The following is a 5553-nucleotide window of genomic DNA, read 5'->3' as shown; positions in this document are numbered from 1 at the left end:
TTGGTATGCTTTTGCGTTTTTTGCCAAAGCATGAGGCACTTGTGTGTAAATCAACAGAAATACTCTCACAATCTGTACCCAGGGTGATGTTCTGCTACAGTTGAGAGAAAGAGAGATACCAGTCAAGGTCAGTGTGTAAAGGGCCACCAAACCAAATGTATTCTTTAGTTTACTTTCAATGCACCACAGCGACTCAGCCCTCCTCGGACTTTCTCTCTGCACTGATAACAAGCATCTCTCCACTATGATATAAAGCATGCATGCCAATTACAGTAAAGGAACAACACACCACACAAACACCATAATACATGACAATCAATAAAGCTTTCTAAAACCACACATGGTCGTGTCCTCTGTGACGTCTTCCAATGGTCGTAGTCTCCTTAAAGGCAAAGGCCCCAATGATAATCAAGGACATTGTTTTTCATCACATTGAGCAAATCTCTCCTCAATGTAATCTAGCCAGTATGCGTACTCAAAATATAGGGTTCATACAAATCCAAAATGGGATTACGAAATTACTATAATCAAAAGACACAAACCAAGCCACACACTGTTCCAGTCAATCAACGACGTTGCTTCAACAACTATCATGAAATATCAACTAAATATAAACATCAGCAAATATCAACAATGTTTCACCAGGATCTCAGATTCCACGTTTAGGGGCTGCCGTCCAAACAATATGGACCTTTCAGTGATCTTTATGGCTCACTATTGACTCAAAATTCAAAAAGACCACTGCAAATTTTAATATGACCGTCAACTCATTCAAATGTCACTCAACAACCGTAGGATGACATCAGAAGAATGTACAGTGGTGGTCCTTAAATTGTCTCAGAGCTGTAGCTCTAAATACATAGCAATACACACATACAGTAGCAATACGCACATAGCACCTTTTCTTTGAAGAATGTGCATATTATTTCTTGCAGTTGACCTGCATCGATTGATTGACCTAAAACAATCAATCCAAAGTCAGCACTGCTAGCATCAAACACATTCTACTAATAGCAACTACACTGTAAACCCGGATAAGTTGAGTTTACTTAAAAAGTTTGAGGTAAGTGGTTGCCTTAAAAAAATTAAGTAATGTGTAATTAATACATTGAGTATATTTAACTTAAAATCTTTAGCAATATCAACGACTTTGTACAGTTATTACACTTAAAGCAATAAGTTCAATGCACTAAATACCAAATTGATTTAACTTAATATCTTTTGCAATATCAATTGCTTTGTATAATTATTACACTTAATATCTCTAAGTTCAATGCACTTAATTCAATGTTGATTTAACTAAATTACTTGTAGTTCACTATGAAAGGGCAAACCATTCTAAAAACAACAAAATAATGTCAGAAAATTGATGTCTTTATTTTACTTAATTTTTTTAAGCTTCAACATGGCAACAAAGGTATATATATATAGGTCAACTGGTCACTGATACTTTAGGGAGGCTGGTACACAGGCAAATGAGAATGACCTGAAGTTAGCAAAAAAGAAAAACGAGCATCTGCTTGAAATTGCAGCAGAATAATCAGAAAGCAAAGTTCACAATAATCCTAAAATTACGATTTTTTTCTAAATATTACCAACAGCCTGAAATAAAAATGAAAGAAGTGAAATCAGTGGCAATACCAAAAATCTTACATTAAAATTTAGTTTCTTAAAGTGCAAGCTCACAAAAACACATGACATCTAGAACAGTAGCTTAACCCCAATTTACTCTGCAAGCTGGTTTTTCAGAGTCTGAATTTTGGGTGGCAGCTGACTTTTACCCAAGTTGAACATCACTTGCTGGACAAAGAGGAAAGTGTTCTTCATGTATTTGAGATAGTCCAAATGCAGTGCATACGTCAGTCCAAAAAGGACACAGAAGGCCTGAGGAAGGTTGGCCGGTCCATCAAACACCACGTTCCCTTCCAGGACGATCCCCAGTCTGGATGGGTTCAGTGGTGAGTTTTCCTCCCCGATAATGATGATCCCAACCGGAGTCTCATTGTAAGCCTCTTTGTCAGCTGCATCCTAAAAGGGTAAGCCAAAGATTGACAAGGAGAGACAATAATGCTGGTTAGATAGTATCCTGTTGTCCCATGAAAAATTGCCTTCAGATGCTTACAATGAAACCCCACTTCAGACATGAAATTTGGCACAATAATTGATAGAGTATCAAAGCGGCAGCTTAAGCAAACCTATGTGGACAAGCTCCCTTAAGTTTCACTTTTGGTTTGCTTGCCTGAGCTTGCCCCCATAGGTTCGCTTTAGCTGCCGTTTTGATACTCGGTCAATATTGTGCCAAATTGTTGTCATTTTTCCTACTGACAGCACTCTGTAACCTCGATCAACAGGGCTAGGGGTAAAAAACAGCCGGAGTTCTCCTTTAAACACTACATGAAAAAGTTGCATGGTTTTAACTAATGGGTCAAAATGAAAAAGGATAATAAAATAACTAAGAATTAACTCACAGAGTACGTCTTGAAGAAGGCAGAAGAATCATCTCCTAAAATGATTGGCAGTCCCCGAAGGCAAAGGCATCTGATGTCGGTTGTTTCAGAGGTCTGGAAGATAGTAGACACACAATACAACAAAGTTTTCAAAGGATACTCACATATGTTTCAATTTTAGACATTTCCCACAATTTCTTGTGACAAAAATGGAAATTTAAAAGTACAATAAAGAACATGAAACTCCTTAAAAAGAAAAGATGAGAAAATTAAGCATTGAAGGATAGGGAAGAACATACAAGGTACATGGCAAGAGAAAAAAAGAAATCGGAAGAGAAAAGATGAAATAAGGAGAAGGAGGGCAAAGGAGAAAAAAGATGGTAAGAAACAGTAAAATAGTTTAAAGGGAGAGGTCAAGTCGAGTCACCTTTGTTAGCCGTAAAAGTTCAGCCAAAAGCTGACCAGTGAGGCCTTTCTTCTTTGAAGATCTCCATTAAATTTGTAGAGATATGGTCTAGTGCATCAAAGAAGTCTCTCAGATTTTCCCCCACCACCCTGCTAAACTCATGATATACCTGAAACAAAGCAAAAAACATACGCGCCCCTGGTCAAAGTAGTGCAGCCATCTTTTAACATCTGGTCACTAAGCAGGCGAAAGCATTAATCTGCTAATTTGCTATTTGTCAACATAACAATTAACAACAAAGGAGGACATACATTTTTTTCTAATATTCAAATCACTCATACAAACCTGACTTTCTGTGAAAAGAGCTGGCCATCAACATTTTGGCTGCTTTGACAAACTCCTTTCTATGAAGAGCAAAGGCGTCCATGTAACATTTGGACAAGAACCTGGCGACTCCTTCCATGTTGTGGTCTTCCATCCCCTTCTGGATAATATGAATTATAAATTGCAGATTCTATCTATAAAAGCTGATGACAGGCTTATCTTTGACAAACTCCTTTCTATGAAGAGCAAAGGTCACGTCCATCTCTTTCTTCACAAAACTAATACAATACAAGGGATGCATTTGGGTGAGTGTCTTGGCTGTCTTCATCATTTCATGGACAAGAACCTGGCGAAAAAAAAGCTCCTTCCATGTTGTGGTCTTCCATCCCTTCTGGATAATATGAATTATAAATTGCAGATTCTATCTATAAAGCACGAAATCACTGTCTGTCACTCTCTGGACAAGTCAAAGAGAACATTTCTGTCTGCTAGCTTGTCACAGAACATCCAAAAGATGTTAACGTGGGGATGTGTGCCACAGAAAGTGTTGCATGCACCTGAAGGGAGATAAATGCAGACGTTCTCCCCTCTATGTTCCAGCTTCTCCTCCTGGCCCATTTAACATTTGCTGGCGAGAGCTATGAAAGCCTAGCTACATGCACCTGAAGGAGATAAATGCGACGTCTTTCGGGCAGAAGAGTCGTTTATGTCAAGCAACACCTGTCTTTGGAAGAGTAAAATTAAGCCTCTACATAGATACACCTATTTGAATCAGAACAGCACTTACTCTGTAACATCCGGAATACAGCCGATGACCTCCGTTTCAGCTTCCAGCCAGCTTAACAGCTAGCTACTGACCTAGAAACGAACAAGATGTTAGTGCTAGTTTAGTGGAAACACCCCTCCTCTGTTGAGAAAGTTCGTCAGCTATCGCTAACGGAGAGCTAACAGATGAAAATGTCTATGGAACTGGTAGACGTTAAAACAAAGTTTCCACTGCTCTGAATCAAAAAACACCCTCACTCTTGAAAAGTAGTCAGCGTTAGCTTAGCGCTAGATGGAAGTGTCCATGGAGCTAGCAAACACAATCCATTGAGAAAAGTAGCAGCTAGTCAGCTAGTAGATACCTAGCTAATGAGAATGTCAGTGGAATTGACAGGCTAGCACTAGACATTAGAAAATGTTTTAACTCATATCACGGTTAAACCAAAACCCTGCCCTTCCCCACCAAGAGCTGCTTGCAAAATCTCCACTGCTTTAAAACACTCCCTCCCCTGCTGAGTAGGCTAGTCAGCAAATGGCAGCTAGCTAACAGACGAACATTTGGAACTGCTGGTAGATGTTAAAACTAGCTAAATAAAAAACGCTATTTTGACACCTCTCTTGGTTAAAAGTAACATTCACGTTCATTCGACAGCCGCTTGTTACTTTTTTAAATGTGAAAAATGGTGAAAGCAGTGTTTTGACTTACTTGCAAACCGTAGAGCAGGTGGTGGATGTGTTCAGGCAAAGATCCTTTTCTCTTGTCAACGTCTCTAATTTAGGGGGGATTTTTTGAAAAAAGAGGTGTGGTCATAACTCAAACTTACTCAGTTAAGTCGATTCAACTTAAAGTTATTCACAAATTCGACTTTATCTACAATTTTGTAGACTATACTTAAAATTGTTAAGCAATGTCATCAAACTTGTATTGTTTAATTGCAATGTAATTGTTTTTTTTAGTGTACATAAAATCCAGGCTTACAGTGTATCAGTGCTGAATATTGCCTTTCAAGAACAACAGCACTTGAGAGGAAGAATATGTTTCCATTGCTACCAGTGTGTCCAACTGCAGTGGTACCCAAAGCTGTCAATCAGTTTGACAGTTCATATATTTGAATGCAGACATATGGTACAGGTGTGTAGACACTATAGAGGCTCTCAGGGGTGGAGTCAATCGTATAGAACAGGACAGAATTGGGTTAAAACCATTACTGGAGAAGCCAAGATCACATTTCCTCCAAATGGCTCAATAAATGTGTTAGATATGTAAAGAAAAGGTTGGAAAAAAGGTCAGAAAAACTAAATCAATAATGAAAAAAAGATAGAAGAGGAAAAGAAGGATAGGAAGAGAGAGAGGGAGAGAGAGAGAGAGAGAGCATAAAAAGGTATAAAAGGAGGGAGGGAATACCTTGATTTCTAAATTTCTAAAACCAGCCAATGTTAAATTTGAAGGATTTTTAGCACACGAGACGCTATGGTCTCAGTCCCGGCCTCCTCTCTCCTCTTCTCCAAGTACCATTCTTTCCAGCCCAGTAGACGGCTCTAAGAAACAAACACTCCCATAACAGCTCACTTTAAATATTTATTATTTCATCATCAGTATCCACAGTTAAA

The 5553-nt window shown here is 38.6% G+C and overlaps 1 long non-coding RNA gene across 3 annotated transcripts; it reads right to left on the bottom strand.

Annotated features, from left to right (window-relative positions):
* Window positions 1-1709: 1709 nt before the first annotated feature.
* Window positions 1710-4726, bottom strand: LOC125289792. 3 transcript variants are annotated; one of them, XR_007192698.1, is made up of 5 exons: window positions 4649-4726; window positions 3965-4035; window positions 2875-3022; window positions 2469-2561; window positions 1710-2028 (listed from the first exon to the last, which is right to left on the bottom strand). It is a non-coding gene; the product is annotated as an uncharacterized LOC125289792 (long non-coding RNA). The 3 variants fall into 3 exon arrangements; XR_007192699.1 differs by lacking the exon at window positions 4649-4726 and adding an exon at window positions 4201-4512; XR_007192697.1 differs by lacking the exons at window positions 3965-4035; window positions 4649-4726 and adding an exon at window positions 3199-3227.
* Window positions 4727-5553: the final 827 nt, after the last annotated feature.

This window comes from Alosa alosa, chromosome 24 (genome assembly GCF_017589495.1).
Source record: "Alosa alosa isolate M-15738 ecotype Scorff River chromosome 24, AALO_Geno_1.1, whole genome shotgun sequence".
Classification (NCBI taxonomy): Eukaryota; Metazoa; Chordata; class Actinopteri; order Clupeiformes; family Clupeidae; genus Alosa; species Alosa alosa.
The sequence above is the reverse complement of the archived record's forward strand: the minus strand, read 5'-3'. Positions and strand labels throughout refer to the sequence as shown.